Source organism: Grammomys surdaster, unplaced genomic scaffold (genome assembly GCF_004785775.1).
Source record: "Grammomys surdaster isolate TR1022 unplaced genomic scaffold, NIH_TR_1.0 126546, whole genome shotgun sequence".
Taxonomy (NCBI): domain Eukaryota; kingdom Metazoa; phylum Chordata; class Mammalia; order Rodentia; family Muridae; genus Grammomys; species Grammomys surdaster.
This window is the reverse complement of record NW_021621338.1, coordinates 3,657,970-3,674,058: the sequence shown is the minus strand read 5'-3', so window position 1 is coordinate 3,674,058 and position 16,089 is coordinate 3,657,970. Positions and strand designations below refer to the sequence as shown.

The 16,089-nt window shown below is 49.6% G+C and overlaps 1 protein-coding gene across 1 annotated transcript in view; it reads left to right on the top strand.

Moving 5' to 3' along the window:
* The first annotated feature begins 4,550 nt into the window (after positions 1 to 4,550).
* Positions 4,551 to 16,089, top strand: part of Tns1 (tensin 1) — a 158,163-nt gene continuing 146,624 nt past the window's right edge. The window contains exon 1 of the mRNA XM_028760681.1: positions 4,551 to 4,607. The gene's annotated coding sequence lies outside the window, so the exon portion shown is untranslated. The remainder of the gene's footprint in view (positions 4,608 to 16,089) is intronic.

The window sequence follows — 16,089 nt, the reverse complement described above, 5'->3', positions numbered from 1 at the left end:
GGCCTTGAGGGAGATATATGAGCTCATCATTCCAGACTTGTTCCTTGCAGACTCAAAGGTCCATATGGGGAGGTTGGTGTGGCAGGAACAGATCCTCTGGGGATACTGACTGAGGTAGAGGCTAGACCAGCCTATGGAGAGGAGTTGGTTCTAACGAGGAATGTGGTAATAATCTGTGTGTCTTTGCCTGTGCTGCAGCCATGAAACAAAGAGAGTCAGGAAGGAGCAGTGTCCCTGTGTCACACTCAGGGGCCTAATTCCACCCTAGGCCTGCTTTCTTGAGCTTTTGCTCCTGTGTCAGTGCACCCGATACCAGGAGGAAACATTCATTTCGCTCACGGTTTCAAAGGTGTTAGTCCATTGTGCTGGTATGGGGTTGGCTGGGCAGAGCAGCCCTGTTCACACTAGCCAGGAAGTGTGTGTGTGGGGACACCCGCTTATGGTGTCTGGTTTTTCTCTTTTCTCCCCTGTATTCCATTTCCTCCTCATGGGATGGGCTACCCATATTCCTCCTTCCTCTCTAGAAGAATAGACAGACCCAGAGGTGTGTTTGAATGACCTCTGGTGCTTCCCATTCAAATCATCAGTGAAAATTAACCAGCTCAAGGCCTAACTCTTATGGCTTCAGTCTTGCCCTATAACACCATGTGCTCATGACTAAGCCTTTAAAATCCAAGCTTGATGAGCAGCGGGGCCTGATGGTGGGGTTGCAATGGTGCTGCTGCTGCTGGTGGTGAACAGTCAAGCTCACTCAAACCAGGGCTGGAGAAACGGCTCGCTTTTCCGGAGGACCTAGACTCAATTCTCAGCACCCACATAGGGGCTCCCAACCATTTCTAACTCCAGTTCCAAGGGATCCGACTCCCTCTTCCTGCCTGGGAAAGCAGCCAGGGATACACATGATGCACAAAAATACATTTGGATAAGATATCAATATGCATAAAATAAATAATTAATAATAAATAGTTACACAACCCAGCTCTATCAGTGTAGTGTGTGTGTGTGTGTGTGTGTGTGTGTGCTGGGGTGGGATGGGGTGGGGTGGGGGTGTGTCTTAGTCAGGGTTTCTATTCCTGCACAAAACATCATGACCAAGAAGCAAGTTGGGGAGGCAAGGGTTTATTCAGCTTATGATTCCACATTGCTGTTCATCACCAAAGGAAGTCAGGACTGGAACTCAAGCAGGTCAGGAAGCAGGAGCTGATGCAGGGCCATGGAGGGATGTTACCTACTGGCTTGCTTCCCCTGCTTTGCTCAGCTTGCTTTCTTATAGAACCCAGGACTACCAGCCCAGGGATGGCAGTACCCTCCTCTCTTGATCACTAATTGAGAAAATGCCTTACAGCTGGATCTCATGGAGGCATTTCCTCAACTGAAACGCCTTTCTCTGTGATAACTTTAGCTTGTGTCAAGTTGACACAAAACCAGTCAGTACAGGGTAGGGTTAGCAGAGGGCATGAATCCCCCTCAGAGTTGGCAGCCACACTTCCTTTCTGCACCATCCTGAATGTTTCATTGGTCTTGGAGAGGCCAGCAGCAAGGTGTGGCCAAACTTTGAATGACACCATGAGAGAATCAAATTGACAGTAGAACTACTGTCCTTGGGGAAGACCAAAGACAGGTGGCCAAGATTGTGAAGAAGGCTCCTCTGGAGATGAAGATCTCAATGGGACTGGGATAGGTGCTCTGAGGTGGAGTACCATGCTTGGGGTCTTGGTCCTGTGTACTGAGCTTCTGCCCCTGAGGCGGGTGGTGGTGGTGGTGGTGGTTAGGGACAGTCACATGCAGGGAGCTTACTGCATCTAATGCAGGGAGCTCTGGGCTGCTGTCTTGCAATCAATTGACTATATGTCTCCACTTGAGGACACTTGCTGAATGTCTGTCCATTGAGAGACTCCCAGGGTCCTACAGCAAGGTACTGCTAAGGGTGCCCACCACAGTGAATGCTGCAATCATCCCAGGCTGTGGTCATCAAGTCACCATGCTGAGACCTACCTGGAAAAAGGGTACTCTTCTATTACATATGTGCCTGGTTCTGGATCACAGGAGGGCCTGCCTGGGTCTTGTATGACTTATGGGCTCAAGAGTTTGGTGCAGGCAGATAGCTCAGCTGGAAACTACCTAGAGTGACTTCAGATTGTAGACTGGTCAGACGAGATGACAGGGGTACCAGAAAGACTGAAGGAAACCCACTGTAACATGTGCAGTCCGGAAAGCACTTTATGGGGAGACAGCTTTGAGTGGATTCCACCAGCTAAGAGGGATTAGACTCACTAACGACTGGAGATGAGGGAGTGAGTTCCAGGCTGTCAGAACAGCATGTACAAAGGCCCCGAGGGAGGAGAGAACTTGTTGTATTCTGAGAATGTCAGAAATGTGGACACTGGAAGAAGACAGAGTCCTAGTCCCCCAATGTATTCCTAGTGCCCAGACTGGGGGTTGAGAGGCCCAGAGGAAGGACTCAAGATGCTGTTGACTGAATGTAAGGTGAGGGAGGGGCTCATAGTGCAGGGGAAGACTGAGTGTAGGGTTTAATTAAATGTTGTGGGGCATACAGCCATGGGGAGATTTTCAGTAGGTCTAATTCAGTAGACATTTTTTTTCAACTTTTTGTTGATTCTTTGTGAACGTCACACCATGCACCCCAGTTCTCCTCATCTCCCCAACCCCTCATATCCACCCTCCACCCTTGTAACCTCTCCCTCAAAAGAAAATAAAGTAACAAACTGGGAGCTGTAGTGTGTCACAGTGTCCCACAGTATACCCCTTTGTCCACACATCTTCACTTGGAAATGTTCATTGCAATGAATCATTGCTCTGATTCGAGATCTCTGGCCTCTATAACACCATCAATACTGGATCCTAATCAGGACGACTCCTCCCGGTTGTCCTGCAGTTTCCCTGTGTCATGGAGATCCTGCCACTTTGGGTTAGCAGGACTGCCCGTTCACCTGATTCAATAGTTCACAATTGATGTAGATTTTGGGGTGGACTAACTGAACTGAATCTGGGCCCTGGGTGGTAGCTGAGCTGGTCACCCTGCTGGCTCTCCCTTGTCTGCACCACTAGGGCAAGCTCTCCAGCACTGCTCAGCCTAGCCTACTCAGTGCCGTCATTGGCAGGAGGCAGGGTCAGCTCTTCTGCTGTTATGCCCTTGGCCAGCTTACCCACACCTAGAGCCAGCTCTGCTGTGTTGCCTAGTTGGGGCATGGGTCAGTGGACACTTATTAAACTCTTACTGTGTACCAGGTACAGGAATGGTGGGCTGGGGCCAGCAGTGGTGAGTGGGTCTAGCTGTAGTCTATGGCCGGCAATGGGGGTGGGGTGGGGGTAGGGGGTGTCCCAGGCTCAAGCCAACTGAACTGAGGTTTTCTCAGTTAGTTCTAAGATCCCTGCCCCAAGGAAGGCATGAGGGTGATATGGGCAGGGTGCTGATGTGAGGGGAATACCTTCTGGAAGGGAGGGGCTGCCACCTAGGGTTGGGAGACAAGCTCAGGAACTTTGGAGAAGGCAAAGGTTAGTGGGATGTGGATGGCATGGTAGGGCATATGTACCTACAGGTGATGGCTCTGAGCTGCTTTGTGGGCTGCCAGGATTGGCACAGCCTCGCCCAGGCCTGAGCTGGGCCAGGACAGGGTGCCAGTGACCAAGGTGACATCCAGTCTCCACCTTGCTGGCCTGGCTGTGGGTAGCTCCAGAGCCTCTATGACTGTGGAGGGGCCTCTGAACATCTACCCCAGGCCTGACTACTAAGAGCTGTAGGCTGAAGCTGGTAGGGGTGAGACAGGACAGAATAGGAGCAGTTGAGAACTGATTTAGGGTATTCCCTTGCCCGCTGCTCTGTTTCTGTAACCACTGGCCATGCTCTCCTGTCCCAGCCAACCGAAAGACCCAAATCAACCCAGAGCCCAGGTCAGAGGCCCTCAGCCACCTCTGGGAAGGGCTCCTGGAACCTCCTACAAGTGCCAAGTGCCCTGGGGGTGGGGCAGCAGAACAGGGGACATTCCTGGCTTCTGGAACCTGATAGGAAATTTGATTCCAGCTTCTGTGGTGGGAGGGAGAGCAAGTTCTCCGAATGTGTGTGTGTGTGTGTGTGTGTGTATGTACTAACATGCAGGAAGGGACTTTGTGTGTGTGGACACATGTCCTATGCAACAGATCTCAGGGTCTCTGCAGTGTGTGTGTGTGTGTGTGTGTGTGTGTGTAGGAAGGGCGAGGGGGGAGGTCCCAAATTCTGTGTGTGCCCGCGGGTGTGCCCGGGCCTCTGGCCTAGGGGAGTGCACGTGTGACAGGCCCGCCTGCTGTTGGGTGTGAGGGGAGAGGCCCCTTGCTCCTCTGTGCCGCTGGCACTGGGCCTGGGTCCCCACCACCTCAGCCTGGCGGGGCTCCAGCGGACGCCCTCGGGGTACGCACCCGGCTCCCCGTTCTTTCTCCCCACAGTCCCCCCTCCCTTCTCCTTGTCCCCCCTCCCCCTGGCGGGCGTGGAGAGCAGGGGTGGGAGGAGATTGCGCCTGAGTTTCCATTTCATACCTCGCGGCTAAAAACTTTCTTTCTGTCTCGCTCCCACAGTCTGCAGCTTCTCCTGTCATCGGAAATGCCAGGCCAAGGTAAGGGGCAGCCGGCCGGGGTAGGAGCGGGCTGGGGCGGGGCGGGCTGGCTGCTCTTTGTTTATGCAAAGAGCGGAGCAAGGGTCAAGGTGAAGGCCAAGGCCGCGGAGGCGCTGGGGGTCCTGGTCCCTGCACTGTCTGCTTGGCCCCACTCAGCTAGCCTGGGGTAGCCTGGTCCGCTGCTTGACAGAGAGTGGGGGCGGGGCCGTGGAGTCGTCTGACAGGGTGCTACCCATTCTTCAGGGTGCTTAGTTTCTCCAGTGTTTCCTGCCATGTTGTGCAGGAGAGGGAAACTGAGGCAAGAAGACAGGAGCGATTGCTGGGCCCTGATTGCTCAAACGTCTTTTCGGCCTGGGCAGGGGGTGGTGGGTCCGCTTTGTGGAGTAATGGGGTGTAGGGATGTGTGTGTGGGGTATCATGAGTTAGGAGTGAAATTACTGGCAGGTGGCTCAGTTCCGTCGCGGGCAACTAGACCAACTAGAACTTTCTCTGCTCAGGGTTGAGGGTGCCCTGCCCCTCCCTGCCTTTCACCTTTCCTTGCTGTATAATCTTGACCTCTGGCAGGAGCCCCGGTGAGAAGGCCATAGAGCCTTCACCCAGGAAGTTAGGCACACCGTGCATGCCTAACTCCCCGGACTTTATTTTTTGTTAGTTGAGTGATGTTAGGCGTGTCAAGGCTCTTACTGAAGCTGCTTCATCTCAAGGATGTGGGGATAAGAAGCCCAGCTCTCAAAGCATCATGAGTGTTAAGTGAATTAAAGACTCTGAGTGCTCAGCTAAGTGCTAATGCACCAGAAGTGCTCAAACAAACAAACAAATAAACAAAAACCTGAGGAGCAAGCAGGGCCTGGTTAGGAGGAGAAGGGGCCTTTGATGGAATGTCAGGTCTGGGAGGGCTCTGCCCCTCCTGTGAGATCTTGAATATGTTGTGAGCACTCCTTGGAAGACACGCATTTCCCTGAGTATAAACTCGTGGCTGTGAAGACCCTGTGTCTTGCTGTAGGAATACAGGCTATCTGTCTGGGTTGGCTTTAATTTTGGGATGGTGGTATGTGACTCCCCACCCCCACCCCACTATCCTCTTCTTTCAGTTCATTTGGGACGGAGTTCTCTATCTTTTTTTTTTTTTTTTTGGTTTTTCGAGACAGGGTTTCTCTGTGTAGCCCTGGCTGTCCTGGAACTCACTTGGTAGACCAGGCTGGCCGCGAACTCAGAAATCCGCCTGCCTCTGCCTCCCAAGTGCTGGGATTAAAGGCGTGCGCCACCACCGCCCGGCTGGAGTTCTCTATCTTTAACTCCAGAACCTTCCTAATGGATTGCTCTTCTTGTGTCCCCCCCCCCCACACCTTTCTGTGTTGGTGTATCTCAGCAGAACTGAACATGTGCTCTGTAGTAGGCCTAAGCTTCAGAAAGGACATCCAGTATGTGCACTGTCATATTTTAATCTTGTAATCCCACAGGCTAGAAGATTGTGTTGCTTTACAGCTGGATAAACTGAGTCACCAGAAAGTGTGGGTGTGGTTCTTCTGTCATAGCCTTTTGCGCCCTGTTGGTTGTCCTTCCCTGTCCACTGGCTCATGTTTCTCCCTCCTGACCTGTGTTTCTTTTTTGGTACCCATCTCTTACTAGCAGCAGGAGACATGGAAGAAGATTAGGTGATGGATTTACTATTAGTGAAAAGTTAGTTGGGGGTTTGGCAGCTCAGAAAGATGTGACAGACAGAGGTCCCGTGTTTCAGATATCAAAGATGACTTTTAGGGGGTGGCTGCCTGCCTGATGGTTCTCACCTGTGCTGGGGTTGGGGGTGCAGGTACCCTAGGCTGTAGCAGTCTGGAATTGCCCAGCCAAGGAGACCAACTAGAAAGGGAGGGGCTGGGCAGGGCACCTCTATACAGATGGAGCTTTTCATAGGATTTTCCTCTATAGGAAGTGGAACCTCCTGGTGGTGTGTACTCCACCCAGCTGGCAAGACTCTCCCCAGACCACAGCTCTTACGGCAGCCCTGCCTCTTCCTCTGGCTGGGAAGCCGAGTTCTGTACTGTGGGTTTGTAGCTAGATCAGCTTGATGGGCATCTCCTCCATCCCCTGCTTCTAGAGGATTCACCAAGCAACTGGCCAGCCCTCTCCATGTACAGGACACTGTTCTGAAGCAGAGAAGAGGATTAGTCAGAATTAGCCCAGCATGAATCCTCAGAGGAGTTATGTCAAGTGGGATCCAGATGTCCCTGGTACTGAAGGAGGAAAAGAGCAAATGCAAAGGCCCTGGGGTGGGTGAGGTGAGCTTGCAGGAAGGTCAAGTGCAGGCTGGGGAGTTTAGGACACTAGAAACTGGACGGGGCTGCCACCGTGAGAGTCAGTGACAGGCCCAGAAGCTGCTAGTGGCAACCACCCAAGACTATCCAGTGTCCTGGCTGCTGGTGTGCCATTCAGAATCATGGGATGGTGGTGAGCAAGGGGCCGACTGGGGTGACTTTCAAGGTCCACAGCCTTGCTAGTGGGTGGGATGCTGGGTGTGAGAGGGAATGGCTGACTCATAGGTCTTTGGCCCGAGTGACTGGGGACATGTGGCTTCATTTACTGAGTAGAGGAAGTGTGGGAGAAGGTTCCTTGAAAGCACTGTTGGGATTTTCCTTTGTTCTGTGTCTTTTTCCGTTTTTCTCCCTTCTCTCTATTGCTGAATTTTCTTGCTGGTTCTTAATTCATGCCTTCTAGAATGTTCCTGTAGTATGAACTCAAGCTTGGATGGGGCTGGGACATGGATACACAGTAATATAATATAGCAAAACTCCCTAAATTTAGAAGATCAAAGCAGAAAAAACCCATTTGTGTTTCATACTGTTTCAGAGGGTCTGGAGTTGGAGAAGGGCTTGCTGGGCAGCTGTAGGCATGGCATGGCATGGCAGCCAGCATGCTTCACCACTACTATCCATATTAGAGACTGAATCCAGGGCCTCAAACATGTCAAGCAAGCACACAACCATTGAGCTACATCCCTAGTCTCTTGCTACTTTTCTTTGAGATAGGTCTGTTTAGGCACACCTTAAACTGTGCTATAGCCCAGGCTGGCCTTAAACCTACCCTCCCCCTGTCTTATACAGTAGCATATACCTGGAAACAAAGGCCCATGGGGAATACTGAGATTCACACTATATCAGAAGCTGACCTCAGCTGCCCAGAGTAAAGGGCCAGGCTAAGGGATTCAGGGAGGCTGCCTGAGTGGGAGAGTATATTATCCTGTTCCCTCACCAGCGTCTGCACAGGACTCCCCAACATGCAAGGTACTCCCATTCATTTTCACAGCCTGGGCAGTGGGTGGGGCTCACAGTAACCCTGTTCTACATATCTACCATTGAAAGCTAGCCAGTGGGGTTCTGTTATTTCTGTACAGTGGGCTTGTACCAGGGTTGACCAGGTGAGAGGGGACCAAAGAATGAAGGCAAGCGAGAGAAGCAAGGGTTTGGGAGAGAAGGGACTGCAATCTCAGTGTGCTTCTAGCAAACTCCTTTTCCAGTATCTGTAGATGCCAATTCTTCCACAGCCCCCCACCCTCATGCCTCTTGGGGTTATTATCTGCACCCCATTTTCCTCTGCTGTTGAGGATTTTAAATGAACAGCCAGCATTTGCTTCCCACTCTTTTTTAAAAAAATATTTTTATTTTTATATGTATGGTGTTCTGCCTGCCCATAAGGCTGGGTACTACTTGCCTGCCTGCTGTCTGGAGGCTAGAAGAGGGAGTTGGGGCCCCTAGAACTGGAGTCAAAGCCAGTTTTAAGTCACCATGAGACTTGAACGCAGGTCCTGTAGAAACTCAGTGTTTATAACCACTGAGCTATCTCTTCAGCCCTGCCTCTCTTCTACGGTAGATTTTCTCTCTGCTGTTTTCTTTGCCCCCTGCTTTCTAGTGTTACAACCTCTATTGTATTAAGAATAGTTTTAGAGTTACAGAGTTGCAGAGGTACTGCAGGAAGTTACAAATATTGAGCCCAGGTTCCCTGATCTTGTAAGCAGAACCTTGCTGTCCTACGGCTTCAGATCAAGTCATGGCTTCTCCTAGAAAAATACTTTTGGTCCCTTGTAGGTCAGATGGAATTATATGAAAGGAACAGGGCCAGGGTGTGCCAGCTCTGGACAGCTGACATTTCTCACCTGCTTGTTTCCCTTAAGTTCTCTCCTGAGAACTTGGGCCAGGCCCAGGAGGGGAAAAGACCACACCAATGACTTAATTTTCTCCCCTGTTGTGATGGTTTGTCTATGCTCAGCCCAGGGAGTGACACTATTAGGTGTGGTCTTGTTGGAGTAGGTGCATCACTGTGGGTGTGTACTTTAAGCCTCTCCTCCTACCTGCCTGGAAGCCAGTATTCTGCCAGCAGCCTTCAGATGAAGATGTAGAACTCTCTACACCACAGCTGCCTGGACACCACCATACTCCTGCCTTAATAATTGACCAAACCTCTAAACCTCTAAGCCAGCCCCAATTAAATGTCCTTATAAGAGTTGCCTTGGTCATGGTGTCTGTTCAGAGCAGTAAAACCCTAAGACACCAGAAACAAAGGGCTCCAGTTTCAAGTTTAAGCTCCAAAGGAAAAGGTAATCCTGTAAGGAACCCATTTTCCCTGCAGCCACACTTTTGATGCTAGGACCCTCATTAACATACAGCCTTCCCTGTAGTTGGGTTGGAGGGACCAATTCTCCAGCCACCAAGAATAGCCTCGCCAGAGGTGGCTTGTGGCCCCAGGATCAGTCAGTGGCTCTGAGCCTGGTAGAGTGTATAAGCTCTTTGGTCTTGGAGACAGATTATTGTGTTTCAATCCTGACTGTATCAGTATGTGACCTTTGATAAGTCTCTGAACGTCTCTCAACCCATTCTCATCTATAACGTGGTGATTATTATGGTACCCATATCGTGTGGGGTCTTAGGAATACTGAGATGATAACCCAACTAGAGCGTCAAGCTCAAAATATAGTGCTCAAGAAGTTAGGAGTATTGATTCACTTTAGTTTATTCTTCCTACCGTCTCTTACCTCATGTAAGGGCTAGAGGATATGAGAGCCCAGCACAGCTGGCTGAGACAGTGATGGAGACTAGACATTTGCACACATGCTATGTGTCCCCTCTTCTCTCTCTGTCATCAGGGAAGAGCAGGTCATCGCATGTGCCACTATAGTGTGGCTTTGACTGTTTGCCTACTTGTGACACCTAATGAACATAGCAGCTATAGCTTGAGATCTTGTATGGATGTTGGAATCACCTGGACACTTTAACATAACAGCACCCGGTCTCTGCTCTGCATGGTGTGCGTGGGCACTGGGTTCTTAAAAAATGGCCAACTGTGGCAGGGCTGGTTCTAGCCAAGGTTGGTATGGCTTCTTAGCAGTTTCACTCTGAGGTGTTTGCCAGAGAGAAATAAAAGCATTTCTGCATGGTGATGAGTGTACAGATACTGAAGTCATGAGAGACCTAAACTGGGAAAAACTCATATTTTGCACCAGTGAACAGTGGGTGAAGAAATGGTGGTGCAGTCTGCAGAGTCAAACTCCTGGGCCTTAAGAAGTCATAGACTTGGGGCTGGGGATGTGACTCGGTTGGGAGAATGCTTGCCTAATGCAGGAAGCCCTGGGTTCTAGCCCCTGTGCTTCATAAACCATATTTAGAGGTACATACTTGTGATCTCAGCACTGTGGGGGTGGAGGCAGGAGGATCAGGGGTTCAGCATATCTTCACTTACATAGTGAGTTTGAGTCTAGGCAACATGATGCCCTATTTTCTTTTCTCTCTCTCTTTTTAAAGATTGGTTTATTTATTTTTGTATATGAGTATGCTGTTGCTATCTTCAGACACACTAGAAGAGGGCATCGGATCCCATTACAGATGGTTGTGAGCCAACATGTGGTTGCTGAGAATTGAACTCAGGACCTCTGGAAGAGTAGCCAGTGCTCTTAACCACTGAGCCATCTCTCCATCCTATGCTGCCTTATTTCAAAACCAATAAATGAAGGTATGGACTAGTCTTACACACAAGGACATGGAGGAGACCCAGAGACTTGGTACTGGCTGAGAGAAACCAAACCCAGAAAGGGTACACACAGATTGGATGATGTGTTTTCTATAGATGGGCAGGATTCCAATGATAAGGACTATCCCAGGAGATATTAGAAGCAGGAGGTTGGGGAAGAGGCCAGCTGATAGCATGGAGAGTGCTTGGGCAAGCAGAACTCTTTAGCTATCAAGCTACACATACAGCTGACAAACCTGTTGAGCTCTCCTAGCACCCAGGAGGTGGAGTCGGGAGGTTTACAAGTTCTCAGAAAACCAAACCAGGAGGCAGGGGAGGTAGCTTAGTCAGAACAAGCTTGATGCGCAAACATGAGGCCCTGAGTTCAGATTGTCAGTGCTCAAGTAAACGCTGGGCATGGTGGTGTGTGTTTCTAACCCCGACGCTGGGAGGTAGAGGCAGATAGATTCTTACAGCTCCTGGATCAACCAGTCTAGCCAACCAGTAAGTTCTAGGTTCAGTAAGAGACTCGGTCTCAAGAATGTAAGCTGAAAAGGCAACCGAGGAAGACAACTTCTGCTTTTCAAAGCCTATTGATAAGTATTTCAAGTATTGATTTTCAAATACTGGAACAGCCTTGTCTTCCGGAGATGGATCTCATTTGGCAGTGGTATATAACTCTTCTTATATGTCACTGGAGGAGATCTGCCAGTGTTTGGATGAGGATTTTGGGTCTATATTTATGAGAGATTGGACTCTTGTTTAATTTTCTTACAATATCTTTGTTTGGTTTGAGTAACAAGGTGAAAATGGCCTCAGAATGAAGTCAGACATGCTCTCCACATTCTGTAGCTGCTTTTTATAGTTTTGATTTTGTTATGTTTTTTAAAATAGTGTCCCACTATGTTGCCCAGGCTATCCCAGAATTGAAGAGAACTTCGGCTACCCACCCACTCATCAGCAATCTACCATCTGGCCTTCCAAGTAACTGGGCTTACAGCCACTGTCCTTGGCTTTCCCTTCCTTTCCTTTTTGGAAGTGTTTACAGACCATTGATAGTGATTATTCTTCAGATGTCTGGTAGAATTCATGTATCATGCCATCTGGGTCTGGAGTTTTCTTTGCACATTAAGTTTTTGTTGCTCATTCAATTGATATGTTAAAGGGACTGTTCAACTTTTCTATTTCTTTTTGTGTCAGATTTGGTAGTTTGTGCCTTTCTAGGAACTGTATGTATTCCATTGTAGTTACCCAGCTTTGTTGGTGTTTGTAGTGTTCTTTCCTTCATTCTTTTATTTATTTATTTTTTATTTTTTGTGGGGTCACTTACCGTGTCATCTTTTTTGTTTCTGATTCTGGCCATTTGCATCTTTCTTTCCTTCCCTTTCCTTTCCTTCCCTACCCTTCTCCTCCTTCTTCCTCCCTCTGCCCCCAATCTCTGGTCATTCTGGCTACAGATTTATCAGTTTCCTTTATCACTTAAAAGGACCCACTTTCCCTACTTACCTTTACAGGATTTTCCATAGTAATGCCATTTATCGAGTGTCCTTGCACAGTCACTTACCGTACTGGAAGCACCACACCTAGAGCAGGTGTGTGGCTAGATTCTCAGAGGAGAGCATTAAGAAGAAATTCCTGCAGCAGCCCCACAGCTGGTAGGAGGGAAAATGCATCCAGTGCAGGTCCTAGTGTTTGGCTCCAGAGCTCAGTGGTTTTCACTGTACAGGGGACCTCTCTGTTGCATGTGCAGGCTGTACCATCTATGGCTAGACTCCATTACTATAATGGAAAAGTTATGGTCCAGTGCTCTCCTTTAGTAAGCCTCAGCAGCCCCTGGCTAGCCTCCTTCCACCTTGTTTAGCATACCACTTGTCTGGGTGAGGGTCCTGAAGTACTGTCTACTACCCCCAGTGACTCTGATCCTGGATCACCCAAGCAACCCACAGTGTAGCCCCTGGAGACTTCTTACCTCTGATGGTTCACAGGAAGTGCTGTGGAGCACTGACTAGTGTTCTCCAGGTACCTGCTTTGCCTGTGGGAGGGGTCCAAGGTGAGGTGAGTCTTGAGAAGCCCTTGCCTCCCTGTTACATGAAAAAGTTGCGAGAAGTTGTTGCTGTTCTCTCTTTCCTGCTGCTGCTCGTTCTCTCAGGTTCTTTTTGAGATAACAGGATCAGAGTTTTAGTGTGTGTGTGTGTGTGTGTGCGTGTGCGTGTGCGTGTGTGTGTGTGTGTGTGTAGAGGTGACATAGGCTTGGAGTGTGTTACATGTAACATACCCTCCCCATCCCACTAGGACAAGGTCAGGGGAGAAAGTTATACTGAGCCCCAGCTGGCTTCTGACTTTCCTTAATTGTGATTCCCACCACGCTCATTTTTTTAGAGTGAGGAGGCATTTCTGACTCTGGGCTGTGTAAACATCACATGGTAGTTCAAAAGTCAGAGAGGACTCAGGAGTTCAGAAGGGTGGGAGGGAAGACACGAACCAGAGGGAGATGGGAGATGGACGACTAGAGGCAAGAAGAGGGAGGAGGAGGATCAGGGGAGGCACAAGCCATAGGAAATTTTCTGGGGGAAGCACAGGTCAGCACAGTCCCACAGTGGGGTGCAGGGAAGGTTGAAGTGTGTAGCAGGAGGTGGAGAGCAGAAGCGCACTTAGGGCAGCCGCTCCACACCAGTATCCCAGAGGTTTTTGGTGGGCTTTCATTCCCTGGGCGTGGTAAGTAGGCAGATGGCACTCAGTGCCCTTCCACCATTGGAGCTGGGAGAAGCAGTTGGTGCTCTATGCCCTGAGATATAACCTGAGACCCAGAGGGCTCTTTGCAGGCTTTGTCTAGAGGCCAAGGTTTGGTATTAAATCACTGACCTAATCCTCCCAGCCCCAAACACAATAGTAGGAGAGGTGATAGGTGAGGCTGGGGCTCCTGGCTTAGACACTGATGGGTCCAAACTCTTTCATTTACACAAGCTGTGTTCTATGGGCACCATACTTACTCTCTGAAATCTGATTTCCTTTTTGGTGTAAAAATGGCCACAGAAATATGGTGAAATGGCTCCACACGTAAAGGTGCTCACCATCAAACTTAGAAACCACACAGTAGAAGGAGAGAACTGATTCTTGCAAGTTGTCCTCTGGCTTCCACATGTGCACGCATGTGTTTGTGCATACAACACATAAACACATACGTGTGCATGTATACGGACACGCACAGGCACACACAAGCACACACATGCGTAGTAGTTCAGGCCTATGATCACATAACCACAGCTAGTCAGGAAGCTAAGGCAGAATACTGAAAGTTCAAGCCAGCCTTGGCTACTGGATGAGTTCAAGGTCACCTTATTAGACTTCCTCAAAAAGAAAAAGGAAAGAGAAGAGAAGAGGTGGGGTGTATCTTAGTGTGAAAGTGGGTGCTTACTTAGGACTTGCAAGGCTCCGGCTTCAATCCTTATCAGCATACACGGGGAACATGGTGACATCGATCTTGCTACTGTGCTGACCTCGCTAGGCTGGTGTAAGGATTAGGCAGCTTGCAGGTACAGTCCTGGTATGTGATATAGATAGACCCTTGCTCATTCAACGATTCCTTATCTAGTATTCTGACATCCTAGGATTATAAGGTACAAAGTGTCCCCATAATAACATTAGGGTTCAAGGCCCCAGGAGACCCACAGTGTCAACTGAGGGTAGCTCTACAGAATGACACCCTATATACCTGCAGCCACCTGCTGACTGGCCAGCCTTCCTTCCTGGTTAGCCTTCCTTTTGTTCCACTCTGCTGAGAACTCTCAGGGGGTGCTGGTGTCTGGCTGATGTATGACTTGGCTAGCTGTCCCCTGCAGTGAGCAGGTGGGTGGATGTTCGAGGGGGGCCATTAGGAGAAGAGGGGTGTGTATGCCTTGGGCACAGAGCAAGTCACAGATTAACACCCTGGCCTGTCCCCGCTGGCCCTGGCCCGGAGCACCCAAGCGAGGGTGCCCAGAGGTGGCTGGGTTTTAGCCAGGTTCTGTGGAACACAGCAGGGGGCAGGTCACTCCTGGGTCATGAATGATGGGAGGGGCAGCCAAAAGCCTCTTCCTGTCCATGGAAACTCACACGTCTTGGGTTCCACCACCAGGCACAGTTACAGAGATCCTGTGTCCTTGAGCCCATGGGATCCACAGAATCCAATCCTCAGGACTTCTGGGTAATGAACACGAATGTGCCCGCTGGGGCAGAGGAGGAAGTGGGCTGGGGAGTTAACTGTGCTCTCATGACCAATGAGATTTGCATGAGGTCCCCACATTTGAATTTAGGATTGAGGGGGCCCTTTGTAGACTCTGATCTGACCTCAAGTCTTGGCTTTACTAGCTGGGATTTGGGGTCTCCTTGTGGTTTGAATTCTCGATCTGTCTTCCCTCATGTGTTATGGTGAGATGCAAATGAATTGATACATATAGAAATGCTTAGAAGATAAATGCCGGTGGTTGTCGGCATCACTCTGCTGTGGAGTCTGAGGCAGAGGCTGCAGACTGTCCTCATTTTCTTCCTAAGGCTCCCTGTCCTCCCAAGAGTGATGGCACTGGGTCTTATGAGGTGGTGAGCTCTCAGCAGCTGTGTCATGGAGAGGAAGGCTGGATCGGCGGCAACTGGTCTCTTGTTTGACAATCTTGGGGGTTAGAGTCAACGCTGGTTTATTTCCTGCCTCTGCTGACGAAGGAGTGGCCTTGGGCCATTTCTGCAGTGATTTGGTTCTCACTGATGAACTTGTCTGCTGGCAAGGATCTCAGTGTGGATGAAGTCATCGAGATGCAGAGTGTATTCTGCAATGCACGGTGCACTGTAGCCAGTGATTTGTAACTAAGGTGGCTGTCTGAGGGTACCAGCTCAGGAATACCTGTGTTAGGCCGTCTTCAGGCCAGGTGTGCTTGCTATGCTCCGTGGGCAGTGTATAGATAGATCGGACCTCTCCATTGAGGTACCTTGGGGTTTTGTGGGGTACTTCTTGGTTTGAGTTCTTTCTCTCTAAAGACTTGTTCCTTTCTTGTCCTCTGGTTATTGTAACTCTAGTCTGGGACCATGTTTTTAGAAAATTGTGTGTGTGTGTGTGTGTGTATGTGCGCCCCCACACGTGTCTCTGTGTGTGCACATGTGTATGTAGTGGACACAGGACAACCTCAGGTGTCACCCTCCTGAACACCATCCTTCAGACAGGATTACTCACTAGCCTGGACTTCACCAATAAGGTTAGAATGGTTGGCTAGCTTGTCCTAGAGATGCTTCTGTTGCTGCTTCCTCAGAGCTGGGGAACATGTACACGTCATTAGTGGGGACACTTTTATGTGGGCTTTGGGGATTGAAATGAGGTCCCTGTGCTTGTTGACTGAGCCATATTTCCAGGCCCCACTCCTCACCTACTTTTTTAACTTTAATTTTTTGGGGATTTCAGATTTACAAAAAAATAAAAATTGTGAAAGGGTTTCAGAATTTCCCTACCGCTTTCACTATGCCA